Raw genomic sequence first — 23,699 nt, 5'->3', positions numbered from 1 at the left:
TATACCAGCCAGCCAGGGGCACACCACAGAGGTGGAGGATCTCCTCATCATAGAAAAGTAGGATGATGAAGATGACCAGTGACTGGACCATATTTCGACAGTGGACAATTTGTTTCCCACTTGCATATGGACTGGTTTCCCTGACATTTCCTGATGTGTTTTATTTATTTTGTCCAAACCCCTCCAAATCCCCTTGCCCGTTCTGTATGAAGGACCATTATTTGATCTCCTTTCTCCTTTTCCAAAGGACTTTTATTTTATTGCATTAATTTAATAAGTTAATATAAAAAGTCATTTTTTGATCCAACCTCTCTGTCTTGTGAATATCATTGTACATACTCTTTTCGCAGTATGGAAGTATATGTCTGGAGTGGTTTAGTTATGCATGATACCATGTTCCACAGATAGACCTATAAATCTATATGTCTCACTCACACACATTGATTTTCAGATCTATGGCCTATGACCAGGGTAAAGAATTGATCATCATCACATATTATGCAACTGAGTATTGACTTGTGAGGAATATCTTTTAATTGATATATGTTGTGGATAACATATTTTACAGTGATCATGGAGGATCACTTTTGTGACTTCTCAATTGTGTTGGTGAGGATCTCAGTGAGTAAGTGCATTTACTGTGGTTCCGAGGTGTGGGTGGGTGTGGTCTATCTGCCTGTAGAGGTGGGGGAGGTGCCTGGACAGAGGACTAGGGTACCTGTACAGGTGGGGAAGTTGTATGGAAAGGGGATGAGGGTGCCTGCACAGGTGGGGGAGGTGCCTGGACAGGGAGTGATGGTGGCTGTACAGGTGGAGGAGGTGCCTGGACAGGGGTGGTGGTGACTGTACAGGTAGAGGATGTGACTTGGCTGAAGGGGGATGTGACTGGGCAATGTGGGCATGCACAAGAGGGGTGTCGCCTGTAAAGGTTGGGGGTGCCTGTTCAGGTTGTGGTAAATGTGGCCAGGTGTGACGTGGTACAGGTAGATGTGTGGGTTACCATCCACATGTTCACCATGAAGGTAGACTTTGGATCAGCTTAAGCATGCCCTCCATCATCCTCATGGCCAAGACATGGTGTCTTGCACTGTCCTCCCTATGGATGGCTAATATGTCATTTATCTTCTTTGACATGTCTTGCCAAGAACCATCCAGTCTGACAAATACCTGGGTCATTTTGTGGACCATCTGTGGGAGTTGGTGCATGTCCTGTAGTAAGTCTGTAATGTCAAACAGAGTAGTCTCTATGGCATGAATGTCCTGCCTCACATCAACCTGTTGTTGGAAAAAATCCTCCTCCCATTGTCCACCATGACCATCTGCCAGGCCCCTCAGCATGGGATGGCCTCTGATGTGACTGTCAGGTCCACCACCAGGGGACGCGCAGGTGAGAAGTTGTGGGGATGAGATTGGTGCCTAGTGGCAGGTCCCTCAGATGGTGGAAGGAAGCCCTAGGAGACACTGTCATGGGAGAAGTGTGTAGGGGAACCAAGATATCTGACCTGTAAGTGAGGGCTGTGAGGAGTTGATGGTTGTGTTGGGGTATGTGAATGCTGTGGCTGGTTGGCTGATTGCTGAGAATGGGCAATCCTTGGTGGTGGAGTGGGAAGCACAATGCTGGCCCAAGCAGGAGTGGGTTTCGATGTTTTTCCCAGTGCCCCAACAATGATGGGCAGGGGATCAGCCTCTTCATCTTCTACAAACAGTGTCAGATCTTCATCCTCCTCTACTTCCTCCTGCTCCTCTTGTGAATTTCTGGCAGCTGGCAAGGTTGCTTGGAAGAGGAATGGTTTTTCCCCTTTATTGCCCATCGCCTGCCATTGGTGGATGGTCCTTCTTCATGGAGTGACTCAACGCCCTCAGCACCTGAAAACCAGAGGTTGCCACAAGCTAAGTATTTTCCTTAGAAAATCATGTGGTGCAACACAAGGGTTGAGTCAAATGATCTTTACATCAACAGATGTTCCACTTGTTATCTGGTTTGTGTACACCTACATGTGACAGCTCACACTGTAACATTGAGGTAGTTAATGCAGATGTGCAATACAAAAGCAAACACACCAGTTCCAACCACAGCTCTGTGTGGTATTGAGATTCCCTTTGATTTCATCTACTGAACCTGGCTCCCCGAGTGTGTAGCAGAAGATGTGACCCTCACTCCAGCAGCTTGATAAGGAAGTGACACCATACTTAGGGGGTGATTCTCATTGAGGCGGGCGGCGGTAGCCGGCCGCCTCGCGGGAACCGCCATATGGCCGCTCCGCGGTCGAAAGACCGCGGATGCCATTCAGGCTTTCCCGCTGGGCTGGCGGGCGACCGCCAGGAGGCCGCCCGCCAGCCCAGCGGGAAACCCCAACCCACGAGGAAGCCGGCTCCGAATGGAGCCGGCGGAGTGGGTATGTGCGACAGGTGCAGTTTGCACCCGTCGCGTATTTCAGTGTCTGCATTGCAGACACTGAAATACACAGTGGGGCCCTCTTACGGGGGCCCCTGCAGTGCCCATGCCATTGGCATGGGCACTGCAGGGGCCCCCAGGGGCCCCGCGGCACCCCCTACCGCCATCCTGTTCCTGGCGGGAGACCCACCAGGAACAGGATGGCGGTAGGGGGTGTCAGAATCCCCATGGCGGCGGAGCGAGCTCCGCCGCCATGGAGGATTCCCCCGAGCAGCGGAAAGTCGGCGGGAGACCGCCGACTTTCCGCTTCTGACCGCGGCTGAACCGCCGCGGTCAGAATGCTCGAATGCTGCTTTTTTTTTAGGTAGGGAGCGACCCGTTAGGCAAGGGTCGCTCCCCTAGGGGGCAAATTATATTTAGGCCATTTCTGCCCCCCTTGGGGGCAGATTGGCCTATTTTGATGAGGCCAATCTGCCCCCAAGGGGGACAGAAACCATTAGACACCAGGGAGTTTTTTTTTTTTGCGTGAATTTCACGCAAGGGGACCGACCCCTTAGGCAAGGGTCGCTCCCTGGGGGGGGAATTATTTTAGGCCATTTCTGCCCCCCTGGGGGGTAGATCAGCCTATTTTGATTAGGCTGATCTGCCCCCAAGGGGGGCAGAAACCACTAGGCACCAGGGATTTTTTATTTTTTTTGTTTTACAGATGGGGAGCGACCCCTTGGACAAGGGTCGCTCCCCTGGAGGGGCAAATTGTATTTAGGCCATTTCTGCCCGCTTTGGGGGCAGATCGGCCGATTTTAGGTCAATCTGCCCCTAAGGGGGGCAGAAACCACTCGGCACCAGGGATCTTTTTTTTGCGCCGTCACGCAAGGGGAGCGACCTTGTAGGCAAGGGTCGCTCCCCGGGGGAGGTGGGGGGGCAAATTTATTTTAGGCCATCTATTGGTATTAGGCCGATCTGCCCCCAGGGGGGGAAGAAATCTCTAGGTGCCAGGGCAAATTTTTTTTTTGTGTTTTTTTTTTAGAGATGGGGAGCGACCCATCAGGCAAGGGTCGCTCCCCTGGGGGGCAAATTGTATTTAGACCATTTCTGCCCCCCTAGTGGCAGAAACCACTAGGCACCAGGGCAAAAAAAAATTGTGGTTTTGTTTTTGTTTGTTTGTTTTTTTAGAGATGGGGAGCGACCCATCAGGCAAGGGTCGCTCCCCTGGGGGGCAAATTGTATTTAGACCTTGGGGGCAGATTGGTCGATTTTAGGTCAATCTGCCCCCAAGGGGGCAGAAACCACTAGGCACCGGGGATTTGTTTTTTGGCGCCAATGTCACGCAGGGGGAGCGACTCCATAGGCAAGGGTCTCTCCGGGGGGGGGGGTGCGGGTTGGGGTGCAGATTTATTTTAGGCCATTTCTGCCCCCCCTGACCCTATTATTAGGCCGATCTGCCCCCGGGGGGGACAGAAACCTCTAGGCGCCAGGGCAATTTTTTTTTTTGTGTTTTTTTTTGTTTGTTTGTTTGTTTTTTTAGAGATGGGGAGCGACCCATCAGGCAAGGGTCGCTCCCCTGGGGGGCAAATTGTATTTAAACCATTTCTGCCCCCCTTGGGGGCAGATTGGTCGATTTTAGGTCAATCTGCCCCCAAGGGGACAGAAACCACTAGGCACCGGGGATTTGTTTTTTGGCGCCAATGTCACGCAGGGGGAGCGACCCCGTAGGCAAGGGTCGCTCCTGGGGGGGGGTTGGGGATGCAAATTTATTTTAGGCCATTTCTGACCCCCGTGGGGGCAGATCGGCCTATTACTAGGCCGATCTGCCACCGGGGGGACAGAAACCTCTAGGCGCCAGGGCAATTTTTTTTTTTGTGTTTTTTTTTTTTGTTTGTTTGTTTTTTTAGAGATGGGGAGCGACCCATCAGGCAAGGGTCGCTCCCCTGGGGGGCAAATTGTATTTAGACCATTTCTGCCCCTCTTGGGGGCAGATTGGTCGATTTTAGGTCAATCTGCCCCCAAGGGGGCAGAAACCACTAGGCACCGGGGATTTGTTTCTTGGCGCCAATGTCACGTACGGGGACGACCCCGTAGGCAAGGGTCGCTACCGGGCAGGGGGGGTTTGGGGAGGGTGGGGGGTCAAATTTATTTTAGGGCATTTCTGCCCCACCCCGGGGCCGACTGAGCTAGAGGCCAAAATCCACAGGTAGGCACTTTGCAAAAAAACACCTCTGTTTTCTTTAAAAAATGTAGATATGTCCACGTTGCGCTTTGGGGCGTTTCCTGTCGCGGGCGCTAGGCCTACCCACACAAGTGAGGTATCATTTTTATCGGGAGACTTGGGGGAACGCTGGGTGGAAGGAAATTTGTGGCTCCTCTCAGATTCCAGAACTTTCTGCCACAGAAATGTGAGGAACATGTGTTTTTTTAGCCAAATTTTGAGGTTTGCAAAGGATTCTGGGTAACAGAACATGGTCCGAGCCACACAAGTCACCCCATCTTGGATTCCCCTAGGTCTCTAGTTTTCAGAAATGCACAGGTTTGGTAGGTTTCTCTAGGTGCCGGCTGAGCTAGAGGCCAAAATCTACAGGTAGGCACTTTGCAAAAAACACCTCTGTTTTCTTTAAAAAGTGTGGATGTGTCCACGTTGCGCTTTGGGGCGTTTCCTGTCGCGGGCGCTAGGCCTACCCACACAAGTGAGGTATCATTTTTATCGGGAGACTTGGGGGAACGCTGGGTGGAAGGAAATTTGTGGCTCCTCTCAGATTCCAGAACTTTCTGCCACAGAAATGTGAGGAACATGTGTTTTTTTAGCCAAATTTTGAGGTTTGCAAAGGATTCTGGGTAACAGAACCTGGTCCGAGTCACACAAGTCACCCCATCTTGGATTCCCCTAGGTCTCTAGTTTTCAGAAATGCACAGGTTTGGTAGGTTTCCCTAGGTGCCGGCTGAGCTAGAGGCCAAAATCTACAGGTAGGCACTTGGCAAAAAACACCTCTGTTTTCTTTCAAAAATTTGGATGTGTCCACGTTGCGCTTTGGGGCGTTTCCTGTCGCGGGCGCTAGGCCTACCCACACAAGTGAGGTATCATTTTTATCGGGAGACTTGGGGGAATGCTGGGTGGACGGAAATTAGTGGCTCCTCTCAGATTCCAGAACTTTCTGCCACAGAAATGTGAGGAACATGTGTTTTTTTAGCCAAATTTTGAGGTTTGCAAAGGATTCTGGGTAACAGAACCTGGTCCGAGCCACACAAGTCACCCCATCTTGGATTCCCCTAGGTCTCTAGTTTTCAGAAATGCACAGGTTTGGTAGGTTTCCCTGGGTTCCGGCTGAGCTAGAGGCCAAAATCTACAGGTAGGCACTTTGCAAAAAACACCTCTGTTTTCTTTCAAAAATTTGGATGTGTCCACGTTGCGCTTTGGGGCGTTTCCTGTCGCGGGCGCTAGGCCTACCCACACAAGTGAGGTATCATTTTTATCGGGAGACTTGGGGGAACATAGAATAGCAAAACAAGTGTTATTGCCCCTTGTCTTTCTCTACATTTTTCCCTTCCAAATGTAAGACAGTGTGTAAAAAAGACGTCTATTTGAGAAATGCCCTGTAATTCACATGCTAGTATGGGCAGCCCGGAATTCAGAGATGTGCAAATAACCACTGCTTCTCAACACCTTATCCTGTGCCCATTTTGGAAATACAAAGGTTTTCTTGATAGCTATTTTTTACTCTTTATATTTCAGCAAATGAATTGCTGTATACCAGGCATAGAATGAAAACCCACTGCAGGGTGCAGGTCATTTATTGGCTCTGGGTACCTAGAGTTCTTGATGAACCCACAAGCCCTATATATCCCCGCAACCAGAAGAGTCCAACAGACGTAACGGTATATTGCTTTCGAAAATCTGACATTGCAGGAAAAAGTTACAGAGTAAAACGTAGAGAAAAATTGATGACTTTTTTTCACCTCAATTTCAATATTTTTCTTTTTCAGTTGTTATTTTCTGTAGGAAACCCTTGTAGGATCTACACAAATTACCCCTTTCTGAATTCAGAATTTTGTCTACTTTTCAGAAATGTTGCAGAAAGGTTGTGCTTTCATGCCCATTTCTGTCACTGACTGGAAGGAGGCTGAAAGCACCAAAAATCGTAAAAATGGGGTATGTCCCAGTAAAATGCCAAAATTGTGTTGAAAAATTGAGTTTTCTGATTCAAGTCTGCCTGTTCCTGAACGCTGGGAAGCTGGTGATTTTAGCACCGCAAACCTTTTGTTGATGCCCTTTTCAGGGAAAAAACCACAAGCCTTCTTCTGCAGCCCCTTTTTCCCATTTTTTGGAAAAAATCAAATTTTTCACTGTATTTTGGCTACTTTCTTGGCCTCCTTCTGGGGAACCCACAAAGTCTGGGTACCTCTAGAATCCCTAGGATGTTGGAAAATAAGGACGCAAATGTGGCGTGGGTAGCTTATGTGAACAAAAAGTTATGAGGGCCTAAGCGTGAACTGCTCCAAATAGCCAAAAAAAGGCTCGGCACAGGAGGGGGAAAGGGCCTGGCAGCGAAGGGGTTAACCTTTGCACATCAGATCATGTCAGTGCATTGCAGAGTACAAGTTTGATGTGCAGAATTATCAACCAAGATTTAGGTAACATTAATTCTTCTACCACCACCTGGGACAACATTGCCCATTGTGGACTGTGTCAACCATTTCTGACATGAACTCTTTTGCTGTCCTGTGTTCCCATTATACATGAACAACATCATGGTCTACTTTACCTGATACTAGATAAGGTTTTGTACAGCAAACATCCTGAAGTCCTGTATTTCAAGGTTTGCTTATATGTGATTATGGAGGAAGAGGGTGCAAAGAAAAAATCAACATTTGGCAAGGATCAAACAATTTGGTCAAGTGGAGAAGCTGGGACGATCCCCACCTTTACTGGCTCCATGTTGTGCAGTTCAGCCACCAGATGTATATGTGTCTCTTCCTCTACACCCATCTCCCCAACTCCCATCCCCAACCACAACCCTGCTGGCTTGAACATGGCCCTCATCTACATCAATTACTATACCTTTTGGGAGCTGGGATTTTGTCAGCAAGCATCCATCTCATGGACTTTCAAACTAGTTGTAGCTGCTCCTCTTCATAATAGCCTCCAGGGCATATTTGTGAGCCCCTTGACCAACAGGAATGTCACTTTTTGTGCAGCTCCAGCAGCACAAACTACACATTCATATCTGTGAGACCCTGCAAAACCACTTTGCATGGCTTTAAAAGGTTACATAGCTATGGAGTAAGGCACAACTGCACAAATCACTGTGTTGCCTTACTCTGCACTCAAGTGGCATTCCATGGGTGTTGTGGCAGCTGTTACCACACAGCACCCATGGATTTTGACACTTCCCCAAATTTACAAAACCATGTTTACTTGGGGATGTGCCAAAACCTTACAACTCCTAAAGTGAGGCACAGCAACTTGTAACGAAAAAGACTTGCTACGCTGTCCTATGCCCACACCCACATATATGAGGGCCAATATGAGCACTTGGGTATGAACTGTACACATACATTTTGAGTCAACCTTTCATTAGCCAACAAGTTATAAAATGGTGTATTGTTGCAGGCCATATGTGAGCATATGGAGATGAGTGACAACAGTGATATTAGACACACACCACATACTGCTGACATTTAATCCACAGTTTAGGAGTATGAGCATTTAGTAAAGTAATTTTTAGGTATACTTACCAGGGTCCCGCATCATCCCAGTATTTGGTGTCTGACCAGATGTCACACCTATACGTGTAGCAGAGATCACTGTGGGCTGTGTATTTCTGGACAACATCACAGGGTCTATTTTTATATGTGTTTTCAGTTAACATTCTAGTTGACCTATGTGAAGCACACCATTTCCTAGTTTATTTCAGAGATTTTAGACTGTTGATGGATTTTAGGTAATATATCTATTAGTAGACTGATCACAACGTAGAATATGGACTTTCTCCTAGCCATATTTACATACCCGTTTATGCTGGTGGTATGGGTCGATGTGCTCCAGGACGTTGCCTCTCTGAGGGTGTAGGGACCTCTACCCTAGTGTGTGACTGTACTGTGGCTGTATTTGGCAATAAAAGGGAAAGGTCACCAGAGTTAACTAAGGAATGTTGAATATGTGCAAGTTGTCACATAATTGTATATGCATGCCAACAGTCATTGAAAGTGAATGAGGCACATTATCTATTGCCATTTACGAGTGTTAAGTGAATGAAGCAGCAGTGATGGACCACTGTTTGGGAATGAGGAATTGTAATTTGCCATTTCTATCACAAAGGAATCTGAGACTTGTAGTGCAATGGACTATATGAGACACATGACGGTCTGCCTTACCATGCAATTTGTACATACTTGAGACAACGTCAATGGTCACATTTTTAGTGTATCATAGACATTGATCATTTCATGTCATTGTTAAGATTGTCACATATTACCTGCCACCACATTGAGGTTATCACTCACAGGCAGCCCATGGAGCAGGTCGGGTCTTTGGTAGAGAGGATGTCCCTCTCAAGTGGGGTGAGTTGGAGGCGGGGGTCCAGTTTGTCCATCTGGGAGAGCTCTGGCCATTTCTATCCTGCTGTACTTTTCCTTCACCCGCCTCTTCTCATCCTGCCACTTCTTCTTCATATCTGCGACTGAACTGATATCCTCCCACAGTGCAGTGACTGCAGTAGCCAAATGCTGCCATAGGGCTGCCTACTGTGTGGTGCTGCTGCTGTCGGGGTATGGACCAAGCAGCCTATTCTGGTGTTTCACTATGAACTGGAGTATCCTAGTTGTCTCCTCCTCAGTATAATTCTTCTTCCTTCTCAGTGATATCATGGTGGAGCCAAGGGGCACGACAGCCATCTGAAAAGTGAGTGTGGACAAACCAGGGTCTTATTTGTATGCTGTTTGTATGTTATCTGAAGTGCTGGGATTGCAGGTGGTGTTGATAGTCTGCAGGTGTATGCAATTTGACTTACTCTGCCCAGAGGTCAGAGACTCTGCCCTAGGTACGGAGATGCGACCCGAGTGAGGACGCTCTGCTACGAATGTGGAGAGTCAGTCCTGAGTGCAGAGACTCCTCCCCAAGTGCAGACATAAAGATACTACTCATGTATGCCCTCTGTGATTACTGAAGATCATAAACAGACATTTGGTTTAATTTGAGACCAAAAATATTAGTTTTCCCATATGGGACCACAGGAAAAACATAGATTGCTCACTATGTGCTTGCCTTTTGGAAAGGTTCCCTCAGTGGATGACTGTGCCACATGGGGTACAGTCTTCGCTGCCATATATACTACCACACATGGTACCCCGACACTTGCCAATTTACCGGAAGTGCTAAAACAAATACAAAATGAGCATGGGGCTGCACCAGCCCTGGATTTGGGGATGAAATTAATGCAAACTTTGATTAAAGGGGAAGTGGTAGCGCTGACAATTCGGCAGCGTCTCCGGGAAACTCCACACCAGGAACAAGAGAGACAGCTACCAAAAATTATTTCCGATACCTATACTAGTATAGCACGGGATAGTTTGGGAGCCAAACAAAAGAAATTGGAGTTACAAAGTACCGCCCATAAGGAGGGTACAAAGCAGGCACAAGAAGGCTCTAAGAAGCTCTGGGACAAACAAAAAGATTTCAAAGAAAGAAGAAATAAGAGAGCTGATTCTCTACACCGAGAACTCCGAAAGGAGATACAGGGGCTTATTACAACTTTGGAGGAGGTGTTAATCCGTCCCAAAAGTGACGGTATAGTAATGGATATACCACCAGCCGTATTACGAGTTCCATAGGATATAATGGACTCGTAATACGGCTGGTGGTATATCCGTCACTTTACCGTCACTTTTGTGACGGATTAACACCTCCTCCAAAGTTGTAATAACCCCCATAATCTCAGAAATAGAGAAAACATTAAAACTCCAGCCAGATATACTGATTCACGTCCCTCTCGTTCCTTTCAGGACGCACCGGATGGACGAAGCGAGAGAGGGGGCCATCAAGATCGACGTCCTGAATACGTGAAAGAAAAGAAAGACTTGCCGCATTCTACCATTAAAAAAGAAGAAAAGACTCCTCAGCAAAAGCCACAGTTTAAAAAGAAGAAGGTTGCAGCACTGACAGCTAAAAATGCCAATACACTTGAGAACACTGTTGAGGAACAAGAAGTGGGCAGTGACTCTGTTAGACAGCGCGGCAGAAGTCACGATATGTCGCCAGAGTCTGAAAGATCATCTGGATGTGACAGGAACTAGCGATTACATGGCAGTCAAAACAGTGGATGGCCGTGTTCTCCCCCGATAGGGTTTATGATTTAGAGATTCAGATAGAGGGAGACGTGGAACACACTATTAGTGTGATATTTTGGGATGAACTTACTAGTGATATCCTATTGGCCGAAAGAGCCTTGCCACCTGAACACATCCACAAGCTCCCACATGGGGAAGATGTAATTTTGCCTTCTTTCTCTGATCTTGTTCCGGAAGCAGACAAAGAAGCCTAAGCTTCTGAATGGGCTTTAGCGCAGCACCTGCGTTATATCGCAATCACGTAGGTTGTGACAAGGAGTCTCCTTGTCATGTTCTTCCCGTTAGGTCTACACCCCAACCGCAATATCCTGTTAAACATGAAGCAAAAGCTCCGGTGAGGGAGATCCTCACCCAGCTTGAGTACCAGGGAGTGACTGAGCCCTTTACATCTGCAATGAATAATCCGTTATTACACGTTGCAAAGCCGGACCATTCATATAGAAAAGTCATTGATTATAGACACTTAAATAGTCATACACGCACATATGCTATACAAAATTCGCACGACACTAATAAACAATATAGTGCATAAAAAATATACAACAACATTAGACATATCTAATGGATTCTTCTGCCAGAATTTAGCACATGAAAGTCGGGACCTGAGTGCATTCTCATTTAGCTCTCAGAAACGCTTTTGTCGTTTACCTCAAGGCTATAAAAATAGCCCAGGGCTATTTTCAGCCCGTGTAACATCAATATTACATGATATTGATTCTGAGGCGTTATCCTACGTGGATGACATATATCTCACAGACGACGTCGTCGACATTCATCTTGCAAGGAACCCTACTAGGCGGTGCACTGCCACGTGGAAAGTAGAATAAAAGTCCAGTACTCCAATAGTGAAGATGTAAGATACTTCTTTTTAATTTTTGCCAGTCCGATACTTTGTGTTCTCACATTTCCGTGAATACAGCAAATGGTACAGTGAAAAAAACAGCCACTAGACAGCCAACGCGTTTCGCCCACTAAATGGGCTTCTTCAGGGCTGTAATACAACAGAGCATAGAACAATTGTATACAACATGTGATCTAACAAAAAACATAGTACATGACAATAAATGGAATACATATAAAGATGAGAAAAAAAGGGAGAGAAAAGGAAACGTGAAAATGCATGCCAGCATGAAGTAGAATAACGAGTATGAAAAATCAAGGGGAAAACATGAAAAAAGTACGTATAGTGGAAAAAAGGGGGTGGTGTCAAGAAAAGAACAAAATATGTCATACGAGACCTGAAAAGGAAATACATATCAACCACCAAGCGAAAAATAATTTATAGAGGTAAATCTGTACTCAGACAGATGAGAGAATACAGTAAATCACCCGCTAAATTACCCAATGTGAAGCTGACTAGACTGAGTACGAAACTAATGTGTAAAAGAAGGTCCAAAATGGACGCGAAGAAACCATATCGATAAGAATATACCTAAGTAAAAGTGAAAATGAGAAAAAGGTGTCGAAAAAACTAGTGCATACACCAGTTACCTACCACACTGGAGTCCAGTCAGTCACAGTAGGCAAATTATAACGGTAAAAAAAAGAAATGCCTGATAAGAAGAAAAGAGAGCAATGAGCCCACTAAAGAAATAGTACAAAGTGAACCTACAAAACAAAAGTAAAAATAGAAATAAAATTGGAAAGGAAAAGAAGGTATTTTTAACCGTAATAATGAGAAAATATTGCCAGAAAAAAGAGCAGGGTTCATAGATAGCCCAATGATCTGTATCGAATATAAAAGAAAGAAAACACCAATACGTGTGTGGGACAACTATTGATAGTAATTAGTACAAAGTTAAACACAGAGCAAGCAGTATAAAACGGTGATATAGCCTAATTTCCAAAAGAGAGATGTGTATTCGAACGTGCCTCCATATATAAAATTGTTATAATAAGCATTACAACCTGAACGACGCCCTACCCGCGTCTCAGGACCGAGTAATAAGTAAAAGAAAAACACTAAAAATAAAGGAAAAGGGTAAAGAGAAGGTGTATCCTACCTGGTAGCTTAGACCAGTTCACCTCGAGGATTACGTATAAAGAGTTTAACAGGTCCAAGCGACCTGTAAAATAATTGTAGGGTGCAGCGGCAGTGTAACGCCGGTCCCAGTGAGTGTGGAAGATGCTGAGAAAGATCTTTAAATGCCTCTCAAGCAACACTAATGAAACTGTCACTCACACTCTAGGCACCAGCAAGTTGGACTACGGGAATACCTTACATGTTGGGATCACCAGCAACTCACTAGAAGACTACAAACTATCCAGATCTCAGCAGCCAGACGCATCCTTAACCTCCCACTCAGAACTCACATCACATTGCACATATGCCCATTTCAAACTCCTCACACGCAGGCAAGGCTAAGGACACACAGCTGCTCAGCCCTAGGATACTCGAATAGGTGATAATGTACTTTAACATAAAATAACCTAACATGATATAACATAGCATAGCATTGCATAACATAACATAACAAAACATATCGTAACATAGCATAGCATTGCATAACATAAGATACGATAACATAACATAATAATGCATCCTCTATCAAAAATTCTTTTGTTACATATTTCCTATAAAAAATGCTATACTATTTTGCTTAACATTCAACATTGTGTAAGCACATGTGTATGTCTGTTGGTGTGTGTGTGTGTGTGTGTGTGTGCAGTCACTGCCTCACACATCTCATTTTACTCTCTGTGGTATGCTGAGATTCACATAATCCTGTCCACCTTCATGGTGTATGTTTTCATGATGTCTCATGATGTTGACAGTTAAGTTGGTGAGTTTCAGGAAAGAGAGTGCCAAACAGAAGGGCTTCTTGCCACAGGCCTGGGGCATCTCAATTCTGAAAGTATGTTGAGGGCAGCTTCTAAATTTGGGACACAAGTCAAACAACACTTCTGATAATGTTAGTTCTCCTGATGCACTGTTCCTCCCTGGAGAATTAAAATTGTGGTAAAGGTGGGAGCATGGCAAGCTTGTGATGTTGTGGTCCTTCAAGGGCACGGCCCCTCGGGAAGATTATTTGTATAAAATAATTGTTGCAGTCATGCTTATTCTCAACGAGCAGCACTGAGAACTACAGACTGTGGGGGTCATTCCGACCGGGATGCGGGAGCACCGCCAACAGGCTGGCGGTGCTCCTCAGGACATTCTGACCGCGGCGGTTCAGCCGCGGTCAGAACAGGAAAACCGGCGGTCTCCCGCCGGTTTTCCGCTGTCCTACAGAATCCTCCATGGCGGCGCAGCTTGCTGCGCCGCCATGGGGATTCTGACATCCCATACCGCCATCCTGTTCCTGGCGGGTCGCCCGCCAGGAACCGGATGGCGGTATGGGGTGTTGTGGGGCCCCTGGGGGCCCCTGCAGTGCCCATGCCAATGGCATGGGCACTGCAGGGGCCCCCGTAAGAGGGCCCCACTTTGTATTTCAGTGTCTGCTTTGCAGACACTGAAATACGCGACGGGTGCCACTGCACCCGTCGCACATACCCACTCCGCCGGCTCCATTCGGAGCCGGCTTCCTCGTGGGGAGGGGTTTCCTGCTGGGCTGGCGGGCGGCCTTCTGGCGGTCGCCCGCCAGCCCAGCGGGAAAGCCAGAATGGCCTCCGCGGTCTTTCGACCGCAGAGCGGCCATATGGCAGCTCCCTCCAGGTGGGCGGCGACCGCCGCCCGCGGGGGTCAGAATGACCCCCTGTGTCTCTTATGTACAGGAGAACACAAACACTGAAATATTGGGGCCCACTTTTAGGATGGGATTCTCAATTTTTTCTTCCTGGTGGAAATCTGCCATGAATGCTTTTAGGTGCTAGTGTTCTCTAAAAATTTGTTATTTTTTTTAGATTATCTTAGACTGTCCCTCTGCCATTAAGGGAAGAGCATCAAGGACCTTACTGCCCCTCCCAAATCTTTAGAGTCAGCTAGCTCTTTGACCCAGAGTCACCCTGCATCACAACCCCATGGGCACCCTAGACAGACTTCACTGCTTGCCTGCACCCTGCACTCCCGAGGTCTCACCCCCTAATGGCTACCTGCTTGGCACTTCTGCATCCTAAGACAATCTGAAAGTTCACCTATGTTGCTCAGAGGGCAATTAACAATATATTGGACCTTGCCCCAAGAATTTGGTAGTGGTTAAACTCTTTGCAATCATTCTTCTCATCAACGTTTGTGTGTTTGAAGCATTTTGTAGTAACTCTTTGTAGGGCACCACCAGCCAGACTTTTCCACAGAAGACCAAGGAAACCCCTCCATCAGAGTATACTCTCTACTGCCCTCCTGAAGAAGTGAAACTGCCAATACCAATAAGGCAATTGTTAGAAAGCACTAACCTTGCAGTTCGAATGCAACAGGAGTAAAGTGTACTTGTAGATTTCTTCGAACTAGCTGCCATACACATTGTCAGAACTTGGGTTATTAATATGGTGACATGTACCAACTTAACATCACAGTTTAGTTCGGGCAAAACACAGTTCTACTAGATTCTCTAGAGAATTCCAGATATGTGAGGCACACGCACCAGAAAATACCAAGAGAAATGTGTGCCCACTATATTAAATTCAAGAAAGCAATGCAATAAAATTCCCAAACCAATTTAGATGTAGAGGAAAAATTAGTAAGCAAAAAGGAAAAGTGATCATTACAACTAGACAAGTAGAACTGGAGACATGATTATTTGAAGTTTTAAGGCAACTATCTCACAGAAAGAGCAAAGTACCATTTGAAAATACCATAACCTAGGCTAAATTTCAGCCTGCTTGCAATGAAGTGGAGATCAGATAGACCAAGCTGTTTAACTTGTTCAAAGTTTTCACCTTCTGATTTGATTTATTGCATTTAATAAGTGATATCTTTGGATTTAGAACAGATAGAAGTACACTGTTTACACCCAAATGCATTGCAATTTAAAATCCTCTTCTCATTCTAACAATTATGCCCTCTCCCAGTGTCCTGGGATGCATCACTGTGAATGGCTCTACTCTTGAGGTTTGTGTATTCCTTTTATACAGTGACATAAAGGGGGCTTAGATGTGGACAAGATAGCCCTTTCTGCCAGGGTGAGTGCAAGAACCTGTAATCAGCCTCATTTCAAAGTGCTTTGCTTCCTGCACTCACAAAGGAATCTGATAGGAAATGTGGAGGCTTGACAGGGAAGAACTTTCCAGAACCAGATGTGGTGGTAGGACAGGGAGTTCCCTCATACACAAAGCCCAACACCAGGTAGGAATGGAAGTTTAGTGCCACTCTTGAAAATACTCCTGGACCTGTGGTCTTTATACAACAAGAACTGCCCTGCTACCAGAGGATTGCCTTGCTGTCTGAGAAGAAAGACAGGACTTGCATATCTTCATCCCAGGCTCACCTAAGTGACTCCAGGGCTAAGCTAGCTGACCTTCTGTTTGAATTACAGGAAGTTCCAGAGGCCTTCCTGGAAGTGCCCAGCTGACCTGCTACAACAGGACCCACTTAAACCAGCCTGAGCCATGCTGCCCTCTGCTGGAGTCAGTTCCTCATCCCTAAGTGATGCCCCTCAAATCCTAGACCCTAGGCTGGCATCAGTCTGCACTCTTCCCAAGAAGTAAAAGTGACATCCTGAAGTTAAGGCTCCTTTTGAGACTATTGCCAACACAAATCTTCAATGAAGACCTGCTCTTGGAGCTACAGGTACCACCAGCGATGACCGGCAATGCGAGATCTGCACTTTGAGCTACATCGACGATGGTCTGCAGTGACCGCCAATATCATTTAACTGGAACAGCGAACCAAAGGCAACCGCACCTCCCTTTGTCCACTGTGTCTCTTTTTTTTGTGCTCCCAACCTCAGCACCTGCTGCTCCGAAGGTGCGACTAAGTGGGTCCAATGTTACATGTTAGAGATGGAGGGAGACCAACAAAAGTTCCCAAAAATATGAGATTATCCAAGTATGTTGCTCAAAAATAGCTTTTATTAGCTTCAGTATGCCAAATAGAAACCAGCCAACCTGTTTTGTTCACCATCTGTGAACTTAATCTGGGCAATATAATAAAAACATCAATCATGCAGTCATGATAATCTGTTGTTTAAATAGCTCTCCAAAAACTCAATGAGATGTCAGAAGGAATAACCGTCAATGTGAAGCTCCAGTAACAAGCATCCATGACTTCCAGCTGGATCTTTGAAAAAAAGTGACTGCAGGCCACATGGCCCAGCCTACTCTTCATGCTACAGCAATGACAATAGACAACCTAGGGGTGGGTGGAATTTTTAATTCTGTCAGTGGAATTGGAATAATTTAGTAATTCCAGTTACTTGTGTAATGCAGAATTACTAATTAATCCTGCCTTCCTGCTGGTGGAATTAAATAAGCACTCTAATGCTACTTAAATAAGTCTGGACGGGAGAAGTCCCTCTATTTTTGCTAACCAATGCAGATCAATGTAAACATTGCTCTGCAGTGATTTTTAAACATAGAGGGACTGCTACCTTTTCCAGCCCTGTTTATGTACTACTGCAGTGCACATACCCATTGTAAGGACACTGAAGGATATGCACTGGAGTAGATAATCCTCAGTGCCTTCATATTCTTAAATAAGGGCACAGAGAGCATGCATTGCACTATAGTTATTTTGTATATAGTATTAAGCCACCCTTAAGTCTAACGTGCTGTCCACAAGGTTTTTCCCAAGACAGGGTACCTGATAATTAAAAGTGGAATATGTGCAAAATAAATGTTTTCATGTTCCTCCAGTGAAAGGTTCACCAAAACTATTTTCTTTGCCAGGTTGTACTTAGATCCTAGAGAATGGTACAGACTATAAACTTTAATCTTTATGGTTTGTCTGGAACTGGCTAAAATATTAATTTTTTTTATTTATTAAGACCCTCATTATGACATTGGCAGTAAATCCCACTGACCACCATGCTGACTGCCGCCAACATACCGCTGCCGCGGTGGCTATCTGCTAACCATATTATGACACACACATACCAATCAGTCACTATAGAGCCACATACACAAGCCGCCAGCCCAAAGGTCAGTGATAAACTGGCAGTAAAAAAAACACACCGTTACGCCAACAGAACAACACCCAAAACATTATGACCCACGAATCACCACATCGGACATTCAATGGTGTTAAACCATTGGCGGGGCATACCGTTGCGCTCAAAATACACACAAACATACAAAACAAAACCACATTGGTCCATTCAAGCTACACACATGTGACACCCATACACACACACACACCAACATAAAACACACACCCACATTACCCACAACCACTTATGACTAAAAACAATTGCCAACAGAGAGAGACAGCAAGAGCACTCACACAACCAGAGCCACATACCACCATCACCTATACACCACACGCGCACTTTACATCAGACACCCCAACACATCACCCTACATACCCTCACCCACACCACTCTCACTACACCCATGGCACCAAAACAACACCCCAGATTCTCTGAGGAGGAGCTAAGGGTCATGGTAGAGGAAATCATCCGGGTTGAGCCACAGCTATTTGGATCACAGGTGCAGCAGATATCCATTGCTAGGAAGATGGAGCTATGGTGGAGGATCGTGGACAGGGTCAACGCTGTGGGACAGCACCCAAGAACTAGGGATGACATCAGGAAGAGGTGCAACAACCTACGGGGGAAGGTGTGTTCCATTGCAGCAAGACACCAGTTCGCTGTACAGAGGACTGGCGGTGGACCCCGATCTCCTCCCACACAACTAACAACATGGGAGGAGCAAGTATTGGCAATCATGCATCCTGAGGGCCTGGCTGGAGTAGGAGGAGGACTGGACTCTGGTAAGTCAACTCTTTACTACTATCACCCCCCTACCTGCATGTCATCACATATCCCGACCCCACCCTCACTCCCATCACCCCACCACCTCCCACACACCCCACCATCACAACCCACTCATCCCAATGCCAAGCCCAGCATGCACCACCAATGCATGGATACCACTCTCAGACCTGCATGGACAGCGATTACTAAAGCATGCACACTAGAGACAATCAGCTAGCCCACCAAATAACAACTCACACAAGGCAAAGCTGCCAAGGCAATAACAACCATAGAGGGCAATCCACCCATGCACAATATGTCAAACACAGAAACAATAACACTTCATCTACATCCCCACAGGAATCCCAGCCAATGTCACCAGAGAAGAGGTGCCAGCAACAGAAGAGGCCCACAGAGATGACAGCGGCTCTGGTCGCCTGGATCTGAATGACCAACCTGGCCCATCAGGGACCTCCTGGCAGTCTGTTACCCAGCCACTGTCTCACACCACCACTGAGCCTCCCCCTTCAGGAAACACCACCACAGCACCCACCCAGTGTACCGATACCTCTGTCCCCAGGACACGCCATTCAGCAGTGTGTCCACCACTACAGGGACACCAGGGCACAGCACAAACCCAGGACAATCAGGGACCTGGGGTCAGTTGCAGTGGGCACATGTTTCAGGGAACAGAGGCACAGGACAACAGGGAAACTGGGAGGACTGCTGTGCGCCAGGTGGAGGACAGGCCCAGTGAACTGACTCTCCAGGAGGCACTCACTGCGATCCTGGGAGCATACCAACATTCCCAGGATACGCTGGGCCAGATGCTGGACAAGTTGCAGGAGAACATGCGGCTCCAGGAGGGACAGTACCTGGGGATCAAGGAGAACTTGAAGTCCATGAACACCACCATTGCACACTGCTGGCAGACATGGCCAACAGTATGAGGGAGGCAGTGTCAAACCAGCGGGCCCCTGCCACTATCCAAACTACTGAACATCCCTCTACCTCCGCTGCAGCTAGTGGAAAGGAGGCCCGCCACAGGACCAACAGGCCATCAGCACCCCTGCCCCTGCAGAAGGAGAACCACCCCACAAACGTCCCCTGCAATCCAGGCAGAAGCCAGAGACTATTGCCAAGACCCCACCATGAAATGACCTGGCTTCCTTGAACTGCCATTGCTCCTCTTCCTATGCTGCCTTGGCCATTGCACCTGTGCTACAAATAGACTGGACTCTAACCTAAACTTTCGTCCATCATCCCCCCAGCCCATTGGACTTCCCACTTTTCGTCAAAGAACTGCAATAAAAACACTTTGAAAGAAATATAAGTATGAAGTATTTCAAATGATTTAAGTATGTATTTGTGTAACAAGGTTTAAACATTGCAATTCAACTGTACGTTAATGTTTACATAGGAAAGACTTGTAGTTGGCTGCAGTGAACACACCAGGAGCGATAGTGGGGTACCGACATCTGAAAAAAAAGATGTCAAAGGGTAGAGTGATTGGGCATAGAAGTAGGAATTCACAGCCTGCCAGTGACAATGTCAAACATTAAACTGTCAATGAAATGCGAAGTTACACTGTCTTACCTGTGTGTCATTGGAAGTATTCACAAATCACTGCACTTCTGATGTCCTCATCCTCATCCTCTGCCTCCTCATCTTCACTGTCCACAGGGTCCACTGCTGCCACACGTCCATCTCAAGCCTCCTTCTCCTGCAGAAAAGGCACATGGCGTGTCAAGGCAAGTTTGTGCAACATACAGCATGCTGCGATGATCTGGCAGACCTTCTTGGGTGAGTAGCACAGGGATCCACCTGTTAGATGGAGGCACCCAAACCTGGCCTTCAGGAGGCCAAATGCCAGTTCAATTATTCTTCTTGTTCGCCAATGTGCCTCATTGTAATGTTCCTCTGCCCTTGTCCTGGGATTCCTCACAGGGGTCAGCAGCCATGAGAGGTTGGGATAACCAGAGTCACCTGCAAATATCGAGGGTCCAGTGTTAGCCCCACACTAACCGTTATAGCCCACATCATACCCATACACCAACATCCACCTATTAGCCACACCCTGTGCCTATGGAGTTGGGCCATCACATATGGGATGCTGGCATCATGCACCGAGCCTGGATACTTATCATTGACATTGGAGATGTATTGGTCTACCAAACACACCATCTGCACATTTGTTGAGAGAAAACTTTTTCGATTTCTGAAGACCTGTTCATTTTGCCGGGGGGGGGGACAAATGCAATATGTGTTCCATCAATAGCCTCAATAATGTTGGGGATATGTCCCATTGCATAGAAGTCAGCCTTCACTGTGGCCAAATCCTCCACCTGGGGGAAAACGATGTACCTGCACAAGTGTTTAATCAGGGCAGACAGCACTTTGGTCAGCACTATTGAGAACATTGGCTGTGACGTTCCTGCTGCCAAGCCCATTGTCACTTGAGAAGAACCAGTTGCAAAAAATGGAGCACAGATAGCACAAGAGGGGGGATCCCAGAGGGGTGACGGATAGCAGATATCAGGTCAGGCTCCAATTGGGCACACATCTCTTTGATAGTGGCCGTGTCAAGTCTGTAGGTGAGGATGATGTGCCTGTCCTCCACTGTTGCAAAGTCCACCAGGGGACTGTACATGGGGGGGTGTCCCCATCTCCTATTCATCCACAGTGTTTGCAATCTATGGGGCCAAAGAGTGAGGAGCCAGTGATAATCTGTACATTGTAAATACTACAGTTCAATGCATGATGTGATTTTTACAATGTATTGTTGGCATATGTCCAGAATTTACAATTATGAACTGTGACACAGGTAGGGTCCATGGTCTCCCCCCCTAAATGGCATCCGCCTGTCCTGTATGGAGAAACAGGTGTATGTGAGGTAATTCCGCTGACTTTGTGCAACGTTGCGGGAGTAGGTCGGGAACCGCAGTGCAACTCCTCATTGGTTATCATTGGGCCCTATTGGGTACAGTAGTCAATGTTGATGTACGCCGGCGTTGATGGTATGCACCACCGCAGACGTCACCAGCATTTTCTAAGTGTTCACTCACTTGCTACCTGACCTTCAACAGGAGAGTACCTACACTGCATGTGCTGCTGTGACCTGTGTCTGGAACCTACCATGGCTCGTGTGACAGGAAAAAAGGGCCTCTGCTTTCACCTCGGCGGAGTTGGAGAGACTGGTGGATGGGTCCTACCCCAGTACCGACTGCTGTATGGGCCTCCAGACCAACAGGTGAGTACACTGTGAGCACGATGCAAGTTGCATGAATGCATGGAGTGGTGTGTGTGAAGGCCTCGTGTGGAGGGGGTTTGGTGGATGGGTCCTGAGCAGGGTGCAGCATGTATGCTGTGCCATGTCTGTGTGTAAGGGGATGGGAAGGGATATGGTGGGCCATGAGTGTAACAGGCAGGATGGTCTGACTAATACCTTTCCCTGTGTATATTTCCTCTGCAGGTCAACGCCCATCAAAGGAAGGGTATATGGAGTGCCATTGCCAAGGACGTGGGGATCCTGGGGATCTACGGCAGGCAGAGCACCCACTGTTGGGAGCGGTGGGAGGACCTGAGACGCTAGGCACGTAAGACAGTGGAGGCCCAGCTGGGGATGGCCTCCCAACGAGGAAGGGGTGCCCTGCTTCCAGGCAGGTCACTCCCCTGCACCGCTTGCCGGTGTTGCCGCTGCTCTAACAGCCTATTATCTCAGCCCTCATCTCCCCGCCGCTGCGTCCCTGCGGCCCCGCCCTCCACTTCAAATTATATTACCTCCCACCGCTGCGTCCCTGCGGCCCCACCCTCCACTACAAATTCTATCACCTCTCGCCTCTGCGTCCCTGCGGCCCTGCCCCCGCCCTCCACTACAAATTCTATTACCTCCCGCCACTGCGTCCCTGCGGCCCAGCGCCCACCATCCACTTCAAATTCTATTACCTCCTGCCACTGCATCCCTGCGGCCCCACTTCGAATTCTATCACCACCCGCCGCTCCGTGTCTGCGGCCCCGCCCCCCCTCCACTTCAAATTTTCTCACCTCCCGCCGCTGCGTCCCTGCAGCCCCGCTCCCGCCCTCCACTTCAAATTCTATCACCTCCTGCTGCTCCATCCCTGCGGCCCCGCCCCCCACCCTCCACTTAAAATTCTATTTACTCCCGCCACTGCATCCCTGTGGCCCCACCCCAGCATCCCTGCGGCCCGCCCTCTGCCCTCACATTGGCTGCCCTCCTCCCAGCTGCCCCTCCCTTCAACCTCCCTTTATATGGCAGCTGCTGCGCGGCTGCGTGCAGCGGACGCGCCAAAGGTGCGCCTAAGGCAAGCCCGTCTGCGCCCATCTGCGCCCATCCGCATCCAGACCATACCCAGCGCCAGGACCCCTGGTCCCCAAGACCACCACGGCCAGCAACGCCATTACACCGCCAGCACCCTCCGTGCACTCATCACCAGACGATCTCACGCCTGCTTCCTGGCCTCCCCTAAGCACACCCAGGGACCCTTCACCTGCTGGAACTGCAGCCTCACCAGCCTCCAAATCGCCAAACCTCCTGCCGAGCCTGACTGCAACTACCTCCGATGCATCCTACTCAACACTTGCTCCGCACGCAAACATGCCATTGTAGGAGGCTGGCCTGGCTTGTAGTGGGTACCAGAGGTACTTACACCTTGTGCCAGGTCCAGTTATCCCTTATTAGTGTAGAAGAGGTGTTTCTAGCAGCTTAGGCTGATAGAAGGTAGCTATGGCAAAGCAGCTTAGGCTGAACTAGGAGACATGTAAAGCTCCTACTATTCCACTGGTGTCATATGCACAATATCATAAGAAAACACAATACACAGGTACTTTATTTTTATGACAATATGCCAAAAGTATCTCAGTGAGTACCCTCAGTATGAGGATAAGATATATAGACAAGATATATGTACACAAACCAAAATTATGCAGGTAATAGCAAGAAAAGTAATGCAAGCAGTGTAAAATCACAGTAGATTGCAATAGAAGCACATAGGTATAGGGGCAACACAAACCATATACTCCAAAAGTGGAATGCAAACCACGAATGGACCCCAAACCTATGTGAGCTTGTAGAGGGTCGCTGTGACTGTAAGAAAACAGTGAGGGTTAAAAAAATAGCCCACCCCAAGACCCCGAAAGGTAGGTGTAAAGTGCACCTACTA

This window comes from Pleurodeles waltl, chromosome 5, assembly GCF_031143425.1.
Source record: "Pleurodeles waltl isolate 20211129_DDA chromosome 5, aPleWal1.hap1.20221129, whole genome shotgun sequence".
Lineage (NCBI taxonomy): Eukaryota > Metazoa > Chordata > Amphibia > Caudata > Salamandridae > Pleurodeles > Pleurodeles waltl.
Note: the sequence above shows the minus strand (reverse complement) of the source record.